A 21,707-nucleotide genomic window follows, 5' to 3' on the forward strand; every position below is an offset into this window, starting at 1 on the left:
TACCTAACGGGCATTTGGACTACGTAGGTTCCCTAGCGGGCACTTGGATTGTGTAGGTTCCCTTCTTGCACTTGGACTATGTAGGTTACTAGCGTGCATTTGGACTATGTAGGTTACCTAGTGGGCACTTGATATATGTAGGTTCCCTATCGGGCACTTGGACAATGTAGGTTAATTAGTGGGCGCTAGGACTATGTAGGTTACCTATCGGGCCCTTGGACTATGTAGGTTAACTAGCGGGCACTTGGACTATCCAAGTTAACTAGCGGACACTTGGACGAACTAGGTTAACAAGCGGGCCCTTGGACTATGTAGGTTACCTAGCGGGCACTTGGACTATGTGGGTACCCTAGCGGGCATTTGGACTATCTAGGTTACCTAAGGGGCACTTGGACTATGTGGGTAACCTAGCGGGCATTTGGACAATGTAGGTTAACTAGCGGGTGCTAGGACTATGTAGGTTACCTAGCGGGCGCTAGGACTATGTAGGTTACCTAGCGGGCACTTGGACTAAGTAGGTTAACTAGCAGTCACTTGAACAATCTAGGTTACCTAGCAGGCACTTGGACCCTGTACGTTTCCTGGCGGGCACTTGGACTATCTATGTTAACTAACGGGCACATGGACTATGTAGGTTCCCTAGCGGGCACTTGGACTATGTAGGTTAACTAGCGGGCCCTTGGACTATCTAGGTTACCTAACGGGTACTTGGACTATCTAAGTTACCTAGAGGGCACTTGGACTATTTAGAATAACTAGCGGACACTTGGAAGATCTAGCTTAACTAGCGGGCACTTGGACAATCTAGGTTACCTAGCTGGCCCTTTGACTATGTAGGTTAACTAGCAGGCACATGGACTATCAGGTTAACTAGCGGTCACTTGGACTATGTAGGTAACCTAGCGGGAACGTGGACTGTCTAGGTTACCTAGCGGGCAATTGGACTATCTAGGTTACCTAACAGGCAATTGGACTATCTAGGTTACCGAACGGGCCCTTGGATTATCTAGGTTAACTAGCGGGCACTTGGACTATCTAGGTTACCTAGCGTGCCCTTGGACTATGTAGGTTACCTAGCGGGCACTTGGACTATCTAGGTTAACGAATGGGCACTTGGACTATGTAGGTTACCTAGCGGGCACTTGGACTATCTAGGTTTACTAGCGGGCACTTGGACAATCTAGGTTACCTAGCTGGCCCTTGGACTATGTAGGTTAACTAGCAGGCACTTGGACTATCAGGTTAACTAGCGGTCACTTGGACTATCTAGGTTACCTAGCGGGCCCTTGGACTATGTAGGTTACCTAGCGGGCACTTGGACTATCTAGGTTAACGAATGGGCAATTGGACTATGTAGGTTACCTAGCGGGCACTTGGAATATCTAGGTTAACGAATGGGCACTTGGACTATGTAGTTTACCTAGCGGGCACTTGGACTATCAGGTTAACTAGCGGTCACTTGGACTATGTAGGTAACCTAGCGGGAACGTGGATTGTCTAGGTTACCTAGCGGGCAATTGGACTATTTAGGTTACCTAACAGGCAATTGGACTATCTAGGTTACCTAACGGGCCCTTGGACTATCTAGGTTAACTAGCGGGCACTTGGACTATCTAGGTTACCTAGCGGGCCCTTGGACTAGTCAGGTTACCTTGCGGGCACTTGGACTATCTAGGTTAACGAATGGGCACTTGGACTATGTAGGTTACCTAGCGGGCACTTGGACTATCTAGGTTAACTAGCGGGGCCTTGGACTATCTAGGTTACCTAACGGGTACTTGGACTATCTAAGTTACCGAGAGGGCACTTGGACTATTTAGATTAACTAGCGGACACTTAGAAGATCTAGGTTTACTAGCGGGCACTTGGACAATCTAGGTTACCTAGCTGGCCCTTGGACTATGTAGGTTAACTAGCAGGCACTTGGACTATCAGGTTAACTAGCGGTCACTTCGACTATGTACTTAACCTAGCGGGAACGTGGACTGTCTAGGTTACCTAACAGGCAATTGGACTATCTAGGTTACCTAACGGGCCCTTGGACTATCTAGGTTAACTAGCGGGCACTTGGACTATCTAGGTTACCTAGCGGGCACTTGGACTATGTAGGTTACCTAGCGGGCACTTGGACTATCTAGGTTAACGAATGGGCAATTGGACTATGTAGGTTACCTAGCGGGCACTTGGACTATCTAGTTTAACGAATGGGCACTTGGACTATGTAGGTTACCTAGCGGGCACTTGGACTATCAGGTTAACTAGCGGTCACTTGGACTATGTAGGTAACCTAGCGGGAACGTGGATTGTCTAGGTTACCTAGCGGGCAATTGGACTATCTAGGTTACCTAACAGGCAATTGGACTATCTAGGTTACCTAACGGGCCCTTGGACTATGTAGGTTAACTAGCGGGCACTTGGACTGTCTAGGTTACCTAGCGGGCCCTTGGATTATGTAGGTTACCTAGCGGGCACTTGGACTATCTAGGTTAACGAATGGGCACTTGGACTATGTAGGTTACCTAGCGGGCACTTGGACTATCTAGGTTAACTATTGGGTACTTGGACTATCTAGGTTACCTAACGGGTACTTGGACTATCTAAGTTACCTAGAGGGCACTTGGACTATTTAGATTAACTAGCGGACACTTGGAAGATCTAGGTTTACTAGCGGGCACTTGGACAATCTAGGTTACCTAGCTGGCCCTTGGACTATGTAGGTTAACTAGCAGGCACTTGGACTATCAGGTTAACTAGTGGTCACTTGGACTATGTAGGTAACCTAGCGGGAACGTGGACTGTCTAGGTTACCTAGCGGGCAATTGGACTATCTAGGTTACCTAACAGGCAATTGGACTATCTAGGTTACCTAACGGGCCATTGGACTATTTAGGTTAACTAGCAGTATACTTGGATTATCTAGGTTACCTAGCGGGCCCTTGGACTATGTAGGTTTCCTAGAGGGCATTTGGACTATCTAGGTTAACGAATGGGCACTTGGACTATGTAGGTTAGTTAACAGGAACTTTGAATATCTAGGTTACCTAGCGGGCACTTGGACTATGTAGGTTACCTTGCGGGCACTTGGATTATGTAGGTTACCTTGCGGGCACTTGGATTATGTAGGTTACCTTGCGGGCACTTGGACTATCTAGGTTACCTAACGGGAACTTGGACTATGTAGATTAACTAGAGGACACTTGGACGATGTATGTTAACTAGCGGGCACTTGGACTATATAGGTTAAGTAGCGGGCACTTTGACGATCTAGGTTAACTAGCCGGCACTTGGACTATGTAGGTTACCTAGCAGGCACTTGGACTGTCTAGGAACCTAGCGGGCACTTGGACTATCTAGGTTAACGAACGGGCACTTAGACTATGTAGGTTACCTAGCGGGCACTTGGACTATCTATATTAGCTAACGGGCACTTGGACTATCTAAGTTACCTAGCGGGCACATGGACTATGTAGGTTACCGAGCGGGCACTTGGACTATCTAGGTTAACGAACGGGCACTTGGACTATGTAGGTTAGCTACCAGGAACTTGGACTATCTAGGTTAACTAGCGGGCACTTGGACGATGCAGGTTCCCTAGCTGGCACTTTGACTATGTAGGTTCCCTAGCGGGCAGTTGGACTATGTGGGTACCCTAGCGGGCATTTGGACTATCTAGGATACCTAACGGGCATTTGGACTACGTAGGTTCCCTAGCGGGCACTTGGATTATGTAGGTTCCCTTCTTGCACTTGGACTATGTAGGTTACTAGCGGGCATTTGGACTATGTAGGTTACCTAGTGGGCACTTGGAATATGTAGGTTCCCTATCGGGCACTTGGACAATGTAGGTTAATTAGTGGGCGCTAGGACTATGTAGGTTACCTATCGGGCCCTTGGACTATGTAGGTTAACTAGCGGGCACTTGGACTATCTAGGTTAACTAGCGGACACTTGGACGAACTAGGTTAACGAGCGAGCCCTTGGACTATGTAGGTTACCTAGCGGGCACTTGGACTATGTGGGTACCCTAGCGGGCATTTGGACTATCTAGGTTACCTAAGGGGCACTTGGACTATGTGGGTACCCTAGCGGGCACATGGACAATGTAGGTTAACTAGCAGGCGCTAGGACTATGTAGGTTACCTAGCGGGCGCTAGGACTATGTAGGTTACCTAGCGGGCACTTGGACTAAGTAGGTTAACTAGCAGGCACTTGAACAATCTAGGTTACCTAGCAGGCACTTGGACTCTGTACGTTTCCTGGCGGGCACTTGGACTATCTATGTTAACTAACGGGCACATGGACTATGTAGGTTCCCTAGTGGGCACTTGGACTATGTAGGTTAACAAGCGGGCCCTTGGACTATCTAGGTTACCTAACGGGTACTTGGACTATCTAAGTTACCTAGAGGGCACTTGGACTATTTAGAATAACTAGCGGACACTTGGAAGATCTAGCTTAACTAGCGGGCACTTGGACAATCTAGGTTACCTAGCTGGCCCTTTGACTATGTAGGTTAACTAGCAGGCACTTGGACTATCAGGTTAACTAGCGGTCACTTGGACTATGTAGGTAACCTAGCGGGAACGTGGACTGTCTAGGTTACCTAGCGGGCAATTGGACTCTCTAGGTTACCTAACAGGCAATTGGACTATCTAGGTTACCTAACGGGCCCTTGGCCTATCTAGGTTAACTAGCGGGCACTTGGACTATCTAGGTTACCTAGCGGGCCCTTGGACTATGTAGGTTACCTAGCGGGCACTTGGACTATCTAGGTTAACGAATGGGCAATTGGACTATGTAGGTTACCTAGCGGGCACTTGGACTATCTAGGTTAACGAATGGGCACTTGGACTATGTAGGTTACCTAGCGGGCACATGGACTATCAGGTTAACTAGCGGTCACTTGGACTATGTAGGTAACCTAGCGGGAACGTGTATTGTCTAGGTTACCTAGCGGGCAATTGGACTATTTAGGTTACCTAACAGGCAATTGGACTATCTAGGTTACCTAACGGGCCCTTGGACTATCTAGGTTAACTAGCGGGCACTTGGACTATCTAGGTTACCTAGCAGGCCCTTGGACTAGTCAGGTTACCTAGCGGGCACTTGGACTATCTAGGTTAACGAATGGGCACTTGGACTATGTAGGTTACCTAGCGGGCACTTGGACTATCTAGGTTAACTAGCGGGCCCTTGGACTATCTAGGTTACCTAACGGGTACTTGGACTATCTAAGTTACCTAGAGGGCACTTGGACTATTTAGATTAACTAGCGGACACTTTGAAGATCTAGGTTTACTAGCGGGCACTTGGAAAATCTAGGTTACCTAGCTGGCCCTTGGACAATGTAGGTTAACTAGCAGGCATTTGGACTATCAGGTTAACTAGCGGTCACTTGGACTATGTAGGTAACCTAGCGGGAACGTGGACTGTCTAGGTTACCTAGCGGGCAATTGGACTATCTAGGTTACCTAACAGGCAATTGGACTATCTAGGTTACCTAACGGGCCCTTGGACTATCTAGGTTAACTAGCGGGCACTTGGACTATCTAGGTTACCTAGTGGGCCCTTGGACTATGTAGGTTACCTAGCGGGCACTTGGACTATCTAGGTTAACGAATGGGCACTTGGACTATGTAGGTTACCTAGCGGGCACTTGGACTATCTAGGTTTACTAGCGGGCACTTGGACAATCTAGGTTACCTAGCTGGCCCTTGGACTATGTAGGTTAACTAGCAGGCACTTGGACTATCTAGGTTACCTAGCGGGCACTTGGAATATCTAGGTTAACGAATGGGCACTTGGACTATGTAGTTTACCTAGCGGGCACTTGGACTATCAGGTTAACTAGCGGTCACTTGGACTATGTAGGTAACCTAGCGGGAACGTGGATTGTCTAGGTTACCTAGCGGGCAATTGGACTATTTAGGTTACCTAACAGGCAATTGGACTATCTAGGTTACCTAACGGGCCCTTGGACTATCTAGGTTAACTAGCGGGCACTTGGACTATCTAGGTTACCTAGCGGGCCCTTGGACTAGTCAGGTTACCTAGCGGGCACTTGGACTATCTAGGTTAACGAATGGGCACTTGGACTATGTAGGTTACCTAGCGGGCACTTGGACTATCTAGGTTAACTAGCGGGGCCTTGGACTATCTAGGTTACCTAACGGGTACTTGGACTATCTAAGTTACCGAGAGGGCACTTGGACTATTTAGATTAACTAGCGGACACTTAGAAGATCTAGGTTTACTAGCGGGCACTTGGACAATCTAGGTTACCTAGCTGGCCCTTGGACTATGTAGGTTAACTAGCAGGCACTTGGACTATCAGGTTAACTAGCGGTCACTTCGACTATGTACTTAACCTAGCGGGAACGTGGACTGTCTAGGTTACCTAACAGGCAATTGGACTATCTAGGTTACCTAACGGGCCCTTGGACTATCTAGGTTAACTAGCGGGCACTTGGACTATCTAGGTTACCTAGCGGGCACTTGGACTATGTAGGTTACCTAGCGGGCACTTGGACTATCTAGGTTAACGAATGGGCAATTGGACTATGTAGGTTACCTAGCGGGCACTTGGACTATCTAGTTTAACGAATGGGCACTTGGACTATGTAGGTTACCTAGCGGGCACTTGGACTATCAGGTTAACTAGCGGTCACTTGGACTATGTAGGTAACCTAGCGGGAACGTGGATTGTCTAGGTTACCTAGCGGGCAATTGGACTATCTAGGTTACCTAACAGGCAATTGGACTATCTAGGTTACCTAACGGGCCCTTGGACTATGTAGGTTAACTAGCGGGCACTTGGACTGTCTAGGTTACCTAGCGGGCCCTTGGATTATGTAGGTTACCTAGCGGGCACTTGGACTATCTAGGTTAACGAATGGGCACTTGGACTATGTAGGTTACCTAGCGGGCACTTGGACTATCTAGGTTAACTATTGGGTACTTGGACTATCTAGGTTACCTAACGGGTACTTGGACTATCTAAGTTACCTAGAGGGCACTTGGACTATTTAGATTAACTAGCGGACACTTGGAAGATCTAGGTTTACTAGCGGGCACTTGGACAATCTAGGTTACCTAGCTGGCCCTTGGACTATGTAGGTTAACTAGCAGGCACTTGGACTATCAGGTTAACTAGTGGTCACTTGGACTATGTAGGTAACCTAGCGGGAACGTGGACTGTCTAGGTTACCTAGCGGGCAATTGGACTATCTAGGTTACCTAACAGGCAATTGGACTATCTAGGTTACCTAACGGGCCATTGGACTATTTAGGTTAACTAGCAGTATACTTGGATTATCTAGGTTACCTAGCGGGCCCTTGGACTATGTAGGTTTCCTAGAGGGCATTTGGACTATCTAGGTTAACGAATGGGCACTTGGACTATGTAGGTTAGTTAACAGGAACTTTGAATATCTAGGTTACCTAGCGGGCACTTGGACTATGTAGGTTACCTTGCGGGCACTTGGATTATGTAGGTTACCTTGCGGGCACTTGGATTATGTAGGTTACCTTGCGGGCACTTGGACTATCTAGGTTACCTAACGGGAACTTGGACTATGTAGATTAACTAGAGGACACTTGGACGATGTATGTTAACTAGCGGGCACTTGGACTATATAGGTTAAGTAGCGGGCACTTTGACGATCTAGGTTAACTAGCCGGCACTTGGACTATGTAGGTTACCTAGCAGGCACTTGGACTGTCTAGGAACCTAGCGGGCACTTGGACTATCTAGGTTAACGAACGGGCACTTAGACTATGTAGGTTACCTAGCGGGCACTTGGACTATCTATATTAGCTAACGGGCACTTGGACTATCTAAGTTACCTAGCGGGCACATGGACTATGTAGGTTACCGAGCGGGCACTTGGACTATCTAGGTTAACGAACGGGCACTTGGACTATGTAGGTTAGCTACCAGGAACTTGGACTATCTAGGTTAACTAGCGGGCACTTGGACGATGCAGGTTCCCTAGCTGGCACTTTGACTATGTAGGTTCCCTAGCGGGCAGTTGGACTATGTGGGTACCCTAGCGGGCATTTGGACTATCTAGGATACCTAACGGGCATTTGGACTACGTAGGTTCCCTAGCGGGCACTTGGATTATGTAGGTTCCCTTCTTGCACTTGGACTATGTAGGTTACTAGCGGGCATTTGGACTATGTAGGTTACCTAGTGGGCACTTGGAATATGTAGGTTCCCTATCGGGCACTTGGACAATGTAGGTTAATTAGTGGGCGCTAGGACTATGTAGGTTACCTATCGGGCCCTTGGACTATGTAGGTTAACTAGCGGGCACTTGGACTATCTAGGTTAACTAGCGGACACTTGGACGAACTAGGTTAACGAGCGAGCCCTTGGACTATGTAGGTTACCTAGCGGGCACTTGGACTATGTGGGTACCCTAGCGGGCATTTGGACTATCTAGGTTACCTAAGGGGCACTTGGACTATGTGGGTACCCTAGCGGGCACATGGACAATGTAGGTTAACTAGCAGGCGCTAGGACTATGTAGGTTACCTAGCGGGCGCTAGGACTATGTAGGTTACCTAGCGGGCACTTGGACTAAGTAGGTTAACTAGCAGGCACTTGAACAATCTAGGTTACCTAGCAGGCACTTGGACTCTGTACGTTTCCTGGCGGGCACTTGGACTATCTATGTTAACTAACGGGCACATGGACTATGTAGGTTCCCTAGTGGGCACTTGGACTATGTAGGTTAACAAGCGGGCCCTTGGACTATCTAGGTTACCTAACGGGTACTTGGACTATCTAAGTTACCTAGAGGGCACTTGGACTATTTAGAATAACTAGCGGACACTTGGAAGATCTAGCTTAACTAGCGGGCACTTGGACAATCTAGGTTACCTAGCTGGCCCTTTGACTATGTAGGTTAACTAGCAGGCACTTGGACTATCAGGTTAACTAGCGGTCACTTGGACTATGTAGGTAACCTAGCGGGAACGTGGACTGTCTAGGTTACCTAGCGGGCAATTGGACTCTCTAGGTTACCTAACAGGCAATTGGACTATCTAGGTTACCTAACGGGCCCTTGGCCTATCTAGGTTAACTAGCGGGCACTTGGACTATCTAGGTTACCTAGCGGGCCCTTGGACTATGTAGGTTACCTAGCGGGCACTTGGACTATCTAGGTTAACGAATGGGCAATTGGACTATGTAGGTTACCTAGCGGGCACTTGGACTATCTAGGTTAACGAATGGGCACTTGGACTATGTAGGTTACCTAGCGGGCACATGGACTATCAGGTTAACTAGCGGTCACTTGGACTATGTAGGTAACCTAGCGGGAACGTGTATTGTCTAGGTTACCTAGCGGGCAATTGGACTATTTAGGTTACCTAACAGGCAATTGGACTATCTAGGTTACCTAACGGGCCCTTGGACTATCTAGGTTAACTAGCGGGCACTTGGACTATCTAGGTTACCTAGCAGGCCCTTGGACTAGTCAGGTTACCTAGCGGGCACTTGGACTATCTAGGTTAACGAATGGGCACTTGGACTATGTAGGTTACCTAGCGGGCACTTGGACTATCTAGGTTAACTAGCGGGCCCTTGGACTATCTAGGTTACCTAACGGGTACTTGGACTATCTAAGTTACCTAGAGGGCACTTGGACTATTTAGATTAACTAGCGGACACTTTGAAGATCTAGGTTTACTAGCGGGCACTTGGAAAATCTAGGTTACCTAGCTGGCCCTTGGACAATGTAGGTTAACTAGCAGGCATTTGGACTATCAGGTTAACTAGCGGTCACTTGGACTATGTAGGTAACCTAGCGGGAACGTGGACTGTCTAGGTTACCTAGCGGGCAATTGGACTATCTAGGTTACCTAACAGGCAATTGGACTATCTAGGTTACCTAACGGGCCCTTGGACTATCTAGGTTAACTAGCGGGCACTTGGACTATCTAGGTTACCTAGTGGGCCCTTGGACTATGTAGGTTACCTAGCGGGCACTTGGACTATCTAGGTTAACGAATGGGCACTTGGACTATGTAGGTTACCTAGCGGGCACTTGGACTATCTAGGTTTACTAGCGGGCACTTGGACAATCTAGGTTACCTAGCTGGCCCTTGGACTATGTAGGTTAACTAGCAGGCACTTGGACTATCTAGGTTACCTAGCGGGCCCTTGGTCTATGTAGGTTACCTAGCGGGCACTTGGACTATCTAGGTTAACGAATGGGCAATTGGACTATGTAGGTTACCTAGCGGGCACTTGGACTATCTAGTTTAACGAATGGGCACTTGGAACATGTAGGTTACCTAGGGGGCATTTGGACTATCAAGTTAACTAGCGGTCACTTGGACTATGTAGGTAACCTAGCGGGAACGTGGATTGTCTAGGTTACCTAGCGGGCAATTGGACTATCTAGGTTACCTAACAGGCAATTGGACTATCTAGGTTACCTAGCGGGCCTTGGACTATGTAGGTTACCTAGCGGGCACTTGGAGTATCTAGGTTACCTAGCGGGCCCTTGGACTATGTAGGTTACCTAGCGGGCACTTGGACTATCTAGGTTAGTTAACAGGAACTTGGAATATCTAGGTTACCTAGCGGGCACTTGGACTATGTAGGTTACCTTGCGGGCACTTGGATTATGTAGGTTATCTTGCGGGCACTTGGACTATCAAGGTTACCTAACGGGAACTTGGACTATGTAGGTTAACTAGAGGACACTTGGACGATGTATGTTAACTAGCCGGCACTTGGACTATGTAGGTTAACTAGCGGGCACTTTGACGATCTAGGTTAACTAGCGGGCACTTGGACTATGTAGGTTACCTAGCAGGCACTTGGACTGTCTAGGTAACCTAGCGGACACTTAGACTATCTAGGTTAACGAACGGGCACTTAGACTATGTAGTTTACCTAGCGGGCACTTGGACTATCTATATTAGCTAACGGGCACTTGGACTATCTAAGTTACCTAGCGGGCACATGGACTATGTAGGTTACCGAGCGGGCACTTGGACTATCTAGGTTAACGAACGGGCACTTGGACTATGTAGGTTAGCTAACAGGAACTTGGACTATCTAGGTTAACTAGCGGGCACTAACGATGCAGGTTCCCTAGCTGGCACTTTGACTATGTAGGTTCCCTAGTGGGCACTTGGACTATGTGGGTACCCTAGCGGGCATTTGGACTATCTAGGATACCTAACGGACATTTGGACTACGTAGGTTCCCTAGCGGGCACATGGATTATGTAGGTTCCCTTCTTGCACTTGGACTATGTAGGTTACTAGCGGGCATTTGGACTATGTAGGTTACCTAGTGGGCACTTGGAATATGTAGGTTCCCTATCGGGCACTTGGACAATGTAGGTTAATTAGTGGGCGCTAGGACTATGTAGGTTACCTATCGGGCCCTTGGACTATGTAGGTTAACTAGCGGGCACTTGGACTATCTAGGTTAACTAGCGGACACTTGGACGAACTAGGTTAACGAGCGAGCCCTTGGACTATGTAGGTTACCTAGCGGGCACTTGGACTATCTAGGTTAGCTAACAGAAACTTGGACTATCTAGGTTACCTAGCGGGCACTTGGAATATGTAGGTTAAGTAGCGGGCACTTGGACTATCTAGGTTACCAAGCGGGCACTTAGACTATGTAGGTTAACTAGCGGGCACTTGGATGATATCGCTTAACTAGCGGGCACTTGGATTATCTAGGTTAGCTAGCGGGCACTTGAACTATGTAGGTTAACTAGTGGGCCCTTAGACGATCTAGGTTAGCTAACGGGCACTTGGACTATGTAGGTTACCTAGGGGGAACTTGGACTATCTAGGTTAACTAGCCGGGCCTTGGACTATCTAGGTTACCTAACGGGTACTTGGACTATCTAAGTTACCTAGAGGGCACTTGGACTATTTAGATTAACTAGCGGATACTTGGAAGATCTAGGTTTACTAGCGGGCACTTGGACAATCTAGGTTACCTAGCTGGCCCTTGGACTATGTAGGTTAACTAGCAGGCACTTGGACTATCAGGTTAACTAGCGGTCACTTGGACTATGTAGGTAACCTAGCGGGAACGTGGACTGTCTAGGTTACCTAGCGGGCAATTTGACTATCTAGGTTACCTAACAGGCAATTGGACTATCTAGGTTACCTAACGGGCCCTTGGATTATCTAGGTTAACTAGCGGGCACTTGGACTATCTAGGTTACCTAGTGGGCCCTTGGACAATGTAGGTTACCTAGCGGGCACTTGGACTATCTAGGTTAACGAATGGGCACTTGGACTATGTAGGTTACCTAGCGGGCACTTGGACTATGTAGGTTAACTAGCGGGTACTTGGACTATCTAGGTTATCTAACGGGTACTTGGACTATCTAAGTTACCGAGAGGGCACTTGGACTATTTAGATTAACTAGCGGACACTTGGAAGATCTAGGTTTACTAGCGGGCACTTGGACAATCTAGGTTACCTAGCTGGCCCTTGGACTATGTAGGTTAACTAGCAGGCACTTGGACTATCAGGTTAACTAGCGGTCACTTGGACTATGTAGGTAACCTAGCGGGAACGTGGACTGTCTAGGTTACCTAACAGGCAATTGGACTATCTAGGTTACCTAACGGGCCCTTGGACTATCTAGGTTAACTAGCGGGCACTTGGACTATCTAGGTTACCTAGCGGGCACTTGGACTATGTAGGTTACCTAGCGGGCACTTGGACTATCTAGGTTAACGAATGGGCAATTGGACTATGTAGGTTACCTAGCGGGCACTTGGACTATCTAGTTTAACGAATGGGCACTTGGACTATGTAGGTTACCAGCGGGCACTTGGACGATCTAGGTTAACGAATGGGCACTTGGACTATGTAGGTTACCTAGCAGGCACTTGGACTATCTAGGTTAATATTGGGTACTTTGAATATCTAGGTTACCTAACGGGTACTTGGACTATCTAAGTTACCTAGAGGGCACTTGGACTATTTATATTAACTAGCGGACACTTGGAAGATCTAGGTTTACTAGCGGGCACTTGGACTATCTAGGTTACCTAGCTGGCCCTTGGACTATGTAGGTTAACTAGCAGGCACTTGGACTATCAGGTTAACTAGTGGTCACTTGGACTATGTAGGTAACCTAGCGGGAACGTGGACTGTCTAGGTTACCTAGCGGGCAATTGGACTATCTAGGTTACCTAACAGGCAATTGGACTATCTAGGTTACCTAACGGGCCCTTGGACTATTTAGGTTAACTAGCGGTATACTTGGATTATCTAGGTTACCTAGCGTGCCCTTGGACTATGTAGGTTACCTAGCGGGCACTTGGAGTATCTAGGTTAACGAATGGGCACTTGGACTATGTAGGTTAGTTAACAGGAACTTTGAATATCTAGGTTACCTAGCGGACACTTGGACTATGTAGGTTACCTTGCGGGCACTTCGACTATCTAGGTTACCTAACGGGAACTTGGACTATGTAGGTTAACTAGAGGACACTTGGGCGATGTATGTTAACTAGCGGGCACTTGGACTATGTAGGTTAACTAGCGGGCACATTGACGATCTAGGTTAACTAGCGGGCACTTGGACTATGTAGGTTACCTTGCGGGCACTTGGATTATGTAGGTTATCTTGCGGGCACTTGGACTATGACGGTTACCTAACGGGAACTTGGACTATGTAGGTTAACTAGAGGACACTTGGACGATGTATGCTAACTAGCGGGCACTTGGACTATGTAGGTTAACTAGCGGGCACTTTGACGATCTAGGTTAACTAGCGGGCACTTGGACTATGTAGGTTACCTAGCAGGCACTTGGACTGTCTAGGTAACCTAGCGGGCACTTAGACTATCTAGGTTAACGAACGGTCACTTAGACTAAGTAGTTTACCTAGCGGGCACTTGGACTATCTATATTAGCTAACGGGCACTTGGACTATCTAAGTTACCTAGCGGGCACATGGACTATGTAAGTTACCGAGCGGGCACTTGGACTATCTAGGTTAACGAAAGGGCACTTGGACTATGTAGGTTAGCTAACAGGAACTTTGAATATCTAGGTTAACTAGCGGGCACTTGGACGATGCAGGTTCCCTAGCTGGCACTTTGACTATGTGGGTACCCTAGCGGGCATTTGGACTATCTAGGATACCTAACGGGCATTTGGACTACGTAGGTTCCCTAGCGGGCACTTGGATTATGTAGGTTCCCTTCTTGCACTTGGACTATGTAGGTTACTAGCGGGCATTTGGACTATGTAGGTTACCTAGTGGGCACTTGGAATATGTAGGTTCCCTATCGGGCACTCGGACAATGTAGGTTAATTAGTGGGCGCTAGGACTATGTAGGTTACCTAGCGGGCCCTTGGACTATGTAAGTTAACTAGCGGGCACTTGGACTATCTAGGTTAACTAGCGGACACTTGGACGTACTAGGTTAACGAGCGAGCCCTTGGACTATGTAGGTAACCTAGCGGGCACTTGGACTATCTAGGTTAACTAACAGAAACTTGGACTATCTAGGTTACCTAGCGGGCACTTGGAATATGTAGGTTAAGTAGCGGGCACTTGGACTATCTAGGTTACCAAGCGGGCACTTAGACTATGTAGGTTAACTAGCGGGCACTTGGATGATATCGCTTAACTAGCGGGCACTTGGATTATCTAGGTTAGCTAGCGGGCACTTGAACTATGTAGGTTAACTAGTGGGCCCTTAGACGATCTAGGTTAGCTAACGGGCACTTGGACTATGTAGGTTAATTAGCGGGTATTTGGATTATGTAGGTGCCCTAGCGGGCATTTGGACTATATAGAACACCCAGCGTGCACTTGAACTATCTACGTTAACTAGCGAGTACTTGGACTATCTAGCTTAACTAGCGGGCACTTGGACTATATAGGTTACCTAGCGGGCACTTGGACTATCTAGGTTACCTAGCGGGCACTTGGACTATCTAAGTTCCCTAGCGGGCACTTGGACTATAAAGGTTCCCTAAAGGGCACTTGGACTATGTAGGTTCCCTAGCAGGCACTAGGACTATGAAGGTTCCCTAGCGGGCACTTGGACTATGTATGTTCCCTAGCAGGCCCTTTGACTATGTAAGTTCCCTAGAGGGCACTTCGACTATGTGGGTTCCCTAGCGGGCATTTGGACTATCTAGGGTACCTAACGGGCACTTGGACTATGTGGGTACCCTAGCGGACCCTTGGACAATGTAGGTTAACTAGCGGGCGCTAGGACTATGTAGGTTACCTAGCGGGCCCTTGGACTATGTAGGTTAACAAGCGGGCACTTTGACTATCTAGGTTAACTAGCGGGCTCATTGACTATCTAGGTTAACTAGGGGCCTTTGACGATCTAGGTTAGCAAATGGACACTTGGACTATGTAGGTTACCTAGCGGGCACTTGGACTATATGGGTACCCTAGCGGGCATTTGGACAATGTAGGTTACCTAGTGGGCACTTGGAATATGTAGGTTCCTTATCGGGCACTTGGACAATGTAGGTTAATTAGTGGGCGCTAGGACTATGTAGGTTACCTAGCGGGCCATTTGACTATTTAGGTTAACTAGCGGGCACTTGGACTGTCTAGGTTAACTAGCGGACACTTGGACGAACTAGGTTAACGAGCGGGCCCTTGGACTATGTAAGTTACCTAACGGGCACTTGGACTATCTAAGTTAGCTAACAGGAACTTGGACTATGTAGGTTACCTAGAGGGCACTTTGACTATGTAGGTTACCTAGCGGGCACTTGGAATATGTAGGTTAAGTAGCGGGCACTTGGACTATCTAGGTTACCAAGCGGGCACTTGGACTATGTAGGCTAACTACAGGGCACTTGGACTATGTAGGTTAACTAGCGGGCACTTGGACCATCTAGGTTAACTAGCGGGCACTTGGACTATATAGGTTATCTAGCAGGCACTTGGATTAGCTAGGTTACCTAGCGGGCACTTGAACCATGTAGGTTAACTAGTTGGCCCTTGGACTATCTATGTTAGCTAACGGGCACTGGGACTATGTAGGTTAATTAGCATGCACTTGGATTATGTAGGTGCCCTAGTGGGCATTTGGACTATATAGATTACCTAGCGGGCACTTGGACTTGTAGGTTACCTAGCGAGCACTTGGACTATCTAGGTTACCTAGCGGGCACTTGGACTATCTAAGTTCCCTAGCGGGCACTTGGACTATATAGGTTCCCTAAAAGGCTCTTGGACTATGTAGGTTCCCTAGCAGGCACTAGGACTATGAAGGTTCCCTAGCGGGAACTTGGACTATGTATGTTCCCTAGCAGGCCCTTTGACTATGTAAGTTCCCTAGAGGGCACTTCGACTATGTGGGTTCCCTAGCGGGCATTTGGACTATCTAGGGTACCTAACGGGCACTTGGACTATGTGGGTACCATAGCGGACCCTTAGACAATGTAGGTTAACTAGCGGGCGCTAGGACTATGTAGGTTACCTAGCGGGCCCTTGGACATTGTAGGTTAACAAGCGGGCACTTTGACTATCTAGGTTAATTAGCGGGCCCATTGACTATCTAGGTTAACTAGGGGCCTTTGACGATCTAGGTTAGCAAACGGACACTTGGACTATGTAGGTTACCTAGCGGGCACTTGGACTATGTGGGTACCCTAGCGGGCATTTGGACAATGTAGGTTACCTAGTGGGCACTTGGAATATGTAGGTTCCCTATCGGGCACTTGGACAATGTAGGTTAATTAGTGGGCGCTAGGACTATGTAGGTTACCTAGCGGGCCATTGGACTATTTAGGTTAACTAGCGGGCACTTGGACTATCTAGGTTAACTAGCGGACACTTGGACGAACTAGGTTAACGAGCGGGCCCTTGGACTATGTAAGTTACCTAGCGGGCACTTGGACTATCTAAGTTAGCTAACAGGAACTTGGACTATCTAGATTACCTAGACGGCACTTTGACTATGTAGGTTACCTAGCGGTCACTTGGAATATGTAGGTTAAGTAGCGGGCACTTGGACTATCTAGGTGACCAAGCGGGCACTTGGACGTACTAGGTTAACTAGCAGGCACTTGGATGATATCGCTTAACTAGCGGGCACTTGGATTATCTAGGTTAGCTAGCGGGCACTTGAACTATGTAGGTTAACTAGTGGGCCCTTAGACGATCTAGGTTAGCTAACGGGCACTTGGACTATGTAGGTTAATTAGCGGGTATTTGGATTATGTAGGTGCCCTAGCGGGCATTTGGACTATATAGATTACCTAGCGTGCACTTGAACTATCTACGTTACCTAGCGAGTACTTGGACTATCTAGCTTAACTAGCGGGCACTTGGACTATATAGGTTAATTAGCGGGCACTCGGATTAGCTAGGTTACCTTGCGGGCACTTGAACCATGTAGGTTAACTAGTTGGCCCTTGGACTATCTAGGTTAGCTAACGGGCACTTGGACTATGTAGGTTAATTAGCGTGCACTTGGATTATGTAGGTGCCCTAGTGGGCATTAGGACTATATAGATTACCTAGCGGGCACTTGGACTTGTAGGTTGCCAAGCGGGCACTTGGACTATCTAGGTTACCTAGCGGGCACTTGGACTATCTAAGTTCCCTAGCGGGCACTTGGACTTTATAGGTTCCCTAAAGGGCACTTGGACTATGTAGGTTCCCTAGAAGGCACTAGGACTATGAAGGTTCCCTAGCGGGCACTTGGACTATGTATGTTCCCTAGCAGGCCCTCTGACTATGTAAGTTCCCTAGAGGGCACTTCGACTATGTGGGTTCCCTAGCGGGCATTTGGACTATCTAAGTTACCTAACGGGCACTTGGACTATGTGGGTACCCTAGCGGGCACTTGGACAATGTAGGTTAACTAGCGGGCGCTAGGACTATGTAGGTTACCTAGCGGGCCCTTGGACTATGTAGGTTAACAAGCGGGCACTTTGACTATCTAGGTTAACTAGCGGGCCCATTGACTATCTAGGTTAACTAGGGGCCTTTGACGATCTAGGTTAGCAAACGGACACTTGGACTATGTAGGTTACCTAGCGGGCACTTGGACTATGTGGGTACCCTAGCGGGCATTTGGACAATGTAGGTTACCTAGTGGGCACTTGGAATATGTAGGTTCCCTATCGGGAACTTGGACAATGTAGGTTAATTAGTGGGCGCTAGGACTATGTAGGTTACCTAGCGGGCCATTGGACTATTTAGGTTAACTAGCGGGCACTTGGACTATCTAGGTTAACTAGCGGACACTTGGACGAACTAGGTTAACGAGCGGGCCCTTGGACTATGTAAGTTACCTAGCGGGCACTTGGACTATCTAAGTTAGCTAACAGGAACTTGGACTATCTAGGTTACCTAGACGGCACTTTGACTATGTAGGTTACCTAGCGGGCACTTGGAATATGTAGGTTAAGTAGCGGGCACTTGGACTATCTAGGTTACCAAGCGGGCACTTGGACGTACTAGGTTAACTAGCAGGCACTTGGATGATATCGCTTAACTAGCGGGCACTTGGATTATCTAGGTTAGCTAGCGGGCACTTGAACTATGTAGGTTAACTAGTGGGCCCTTAGATGATCTAGGTTAGCTAACGGGCACTTGGACTATGTAGGTTAATTAGCGGGTATTTGGATTATGTAGGTGCCCTAGCGGGCATTTGGACTATATAGATTACCTAGCGTGCACTTGAACTATCTACGTTACCTAGCGAGTACTTGGACTATCTAGCTTAACTAGCGGGCACTTGGACTATATAGGTTAATTAGCGGGCACTCGGATTAGCTAGGTTACCTTGCGGGCACTTGAACCATGTAGGTTAACTAGTTGGCCCTTGGACTATCTAGGTTAGCTAACTGGCACTTGGACTATGTAGGTTAATTAGCGTGCACTTGGATTATGTAGGTGCCCTAGTGGGCATTTGGACTATATAGATTACCTAGCCGGCACTTGGACTTGTAGGTTGCCAAGCGGGCACTTGGACTATCTAGGTTACCTAGCGGGCACTTGGACTATCTAAGTTCCCTAGCGGGCACTTGGACTTTATAGGTTCCCTAAAGGGCACTTGGACTATGTAGGTTCCCTAGAAGGCACTAGGACTATGAAGGTTCCCTAGCGGGCACTTGGACTATGTATGTTCCCTAGCAGGCCCTCTGACTATGTAAGTTCCCTAGAGGGCACTTCGACTATGTGGGTTCCCTAGCGGGCATTTGGACTATCTAAGTTACCTAACGGGCACTTGGACTATGTGGGTACCCTAGCGGGCACTTGGACAATGTAGGTTAACTAGCGGGCGCTAGGACTATGTAGGTTACCTAGCGGGCCCTTGGACTATGTAGGTTAACAAGCGGGCACTTTGACTATCTAGGTTAACTAGCGGGCCCATTGACTATCTAGGTTAACTAGGGGCCTTTGACGATCTAGGTTAGCAAACGGACACTTGGACTATGTAGGTTACCTAGCGGGCACTTGGACTATGTGGGTACCCTAGCGGGCATTTGGACAATGTAGGTTACCTAGTGGGCACTAGGAATATGTAGGTTCCCTATCGGGAACTTGGACAATGTAGGTTAATTAGTGGGCGCTAGGACTATGTAGGTTACCTAGCGGGCCATTGGACTATTTAGGTTAACTAGCGGGCACTTGGACTATCTAGGTTAACTAGCGGACACTTGGACGAACTAGGTTAACGAGCGGGCCCTTGGACTATGTAAGTTACCTAGCGGGCACTTGGACTATCTAAGTTAGCTAACAGGAACTTGGACTATCTAGGTTACCTAGACGGCACTTTGACTATGTAGGTTACCTAGCGGGCACTTGGAATATGTAGGTTAAGTAGCGGGCACTTGGACTATCTAGGTTACCAAGCGGGCACTTGGACGTACTAGGTTAACTAGCAGGCACTTGGATGATATCGCTTAACTAGCGGGCACTTGGATTATCTAGGTTAGCTAGCGGGCACTTGAACTATGTAGGTTAACTAGTGGGCCCTTAGATGATCTAGGTTAGCTAACGGGCACTTGGACTATGTAGGTTAATTAGCGGGTATTTGGATTATGTAGGTGCCCTAGCGGGCATTTGGACTATATAGATTACCTAGCGTGCACTTGAACTATCTACGTTACCTAGCGAGTACTTGGACTATCTAGCTTAACTAGCGGGCACTTGGACTATATAGGTTAATTAGCGGGCACTCGGATTAGCTAGGTTACCTTGCGGGCACTTGAACCATGTAGGTTAACTAGTTGGCCCTTGGACTATCTAGGTTAGCTAACTGGCACTTGGACTATGTAGGTTAATTAGCGTGCACTTGGATTATGTAGGTGCCCTAGTGGGCATTTGGACTATATAGATTACCTAGCCGGCACTTGGACTTGTAGGTTGCCAAGCGGGCACTTGGACTATCTAGGTTACCTAGCGGGCACTTGGACTATCTAAGTTCCCTAGCGGGCACTTGGACTTTATAGGTTCCCTAAAGGGCACTTGGACTATGTAGGTTCCCTAGCAGGCACTAGGACTATGAAGGTTCCCTAGCGGGCACTTGGACTATGTATGTTCCCTAGCAGGCCCTTTGACTATGTAAATTCCCTAGAGGGCACTTCGACTATGTGGGTTCCCTAGCGGGCATTTGGACTATCTAAGTTACCTAACGGGCACTTGGACTATGTGGGTACCCTAGCGGGCACTTGGACAATGTAGGTTAACTAGCGGGCGCTAGGACTATGTAGGTTACCTAGCGGGCCCTTGGACTATGTAGGTTAACAAGCGGGCACTTTGACTATCTAGGTTAACTAGCGGGCCCATTGACTATCTAGGTTAACTAGGGGCCTTTGACGATCTAGGTTAACAAACGGGCACTTGGACTATGTAGGTTACCTAGCGGGCACTTGGACTATATGGGTACCCTAGCGGGCATTTGGAGTATCTAGGTTACCTAACGGGCACTTGGACTATGTGGGTACCCTAGCGGGCACTTGGACAATGTAGGTTAACTACCGGGCGCTAGGACTATGTAGGTTACCTAGCGGGCACTTGGATTAAGTAGGTTAACTAGCAGGCACTTGGACAATATAGGTTACCTAGTAAGCACTTGGACTATGTACGTTTACTAGCGGGCACTTGGACTATCTATGTTAACTAACGGGCACATGGACTATGTAGGTTCCCTAGCTGGCCCTTGGACTATGTAGGTTAACTAGCCGGCACTTGGACTATCAGGTTAACTAGCGGTCACTTGGACTATGTAGGTAACCTAGCGGGAACGTGGACTGTCTAGGTTACCTAGCGGGCAATTGGACTATCTAGGTTACCTAACGGGCCCTTGGACTCTCTAGGTTAACTAGCGGGCACTTGGACTATCTAGGTTACCTAGCGGGCCCTTGGACTATGTAGGTTACCTAGCGGGCACTTGGACTATCTAGATTAACGAATGGGCACTTGGACTATGTAGGTTACCTAGCGGGCACTTGGACTATGTAGGTTACCTTGCGGGCACTTGGATTATGTAGGTTAACTTGCGGGCACATGGACTATCTAGGTTACCTAACGGGAACTTGGACTATGTAGGTTAACTAGCGGGCACTTTGACGATTTAGGTTAACTAGCGGGCACTTGGACTATGTAGGTTATCTAGCAGGCACTTGGACTGTCTAGGTAACCTAGCGGGCACTTGGACTATCTAGGTTAACGAACGGGCACTTAGACTATGTAGGTTACCTA

The sequence above is a fragment of the Tenrec ecaudatus genome, chromosome 11 (genome assembly GCF_050624435.1).
Source record: "Tenrec ecaudatus isolate mTenEca1 chromosome 11, mTenEca1.hap1, whole genome shotgun sequence".
In the NCBI taxonomy this organism is placed as follows: domain Eukaryota; kingdom Metazoa; phylum Chordata; class Mammalia; order Afrosoricida; family Tenrecidae; genus Tenrec; species Tenrec ecaudatus.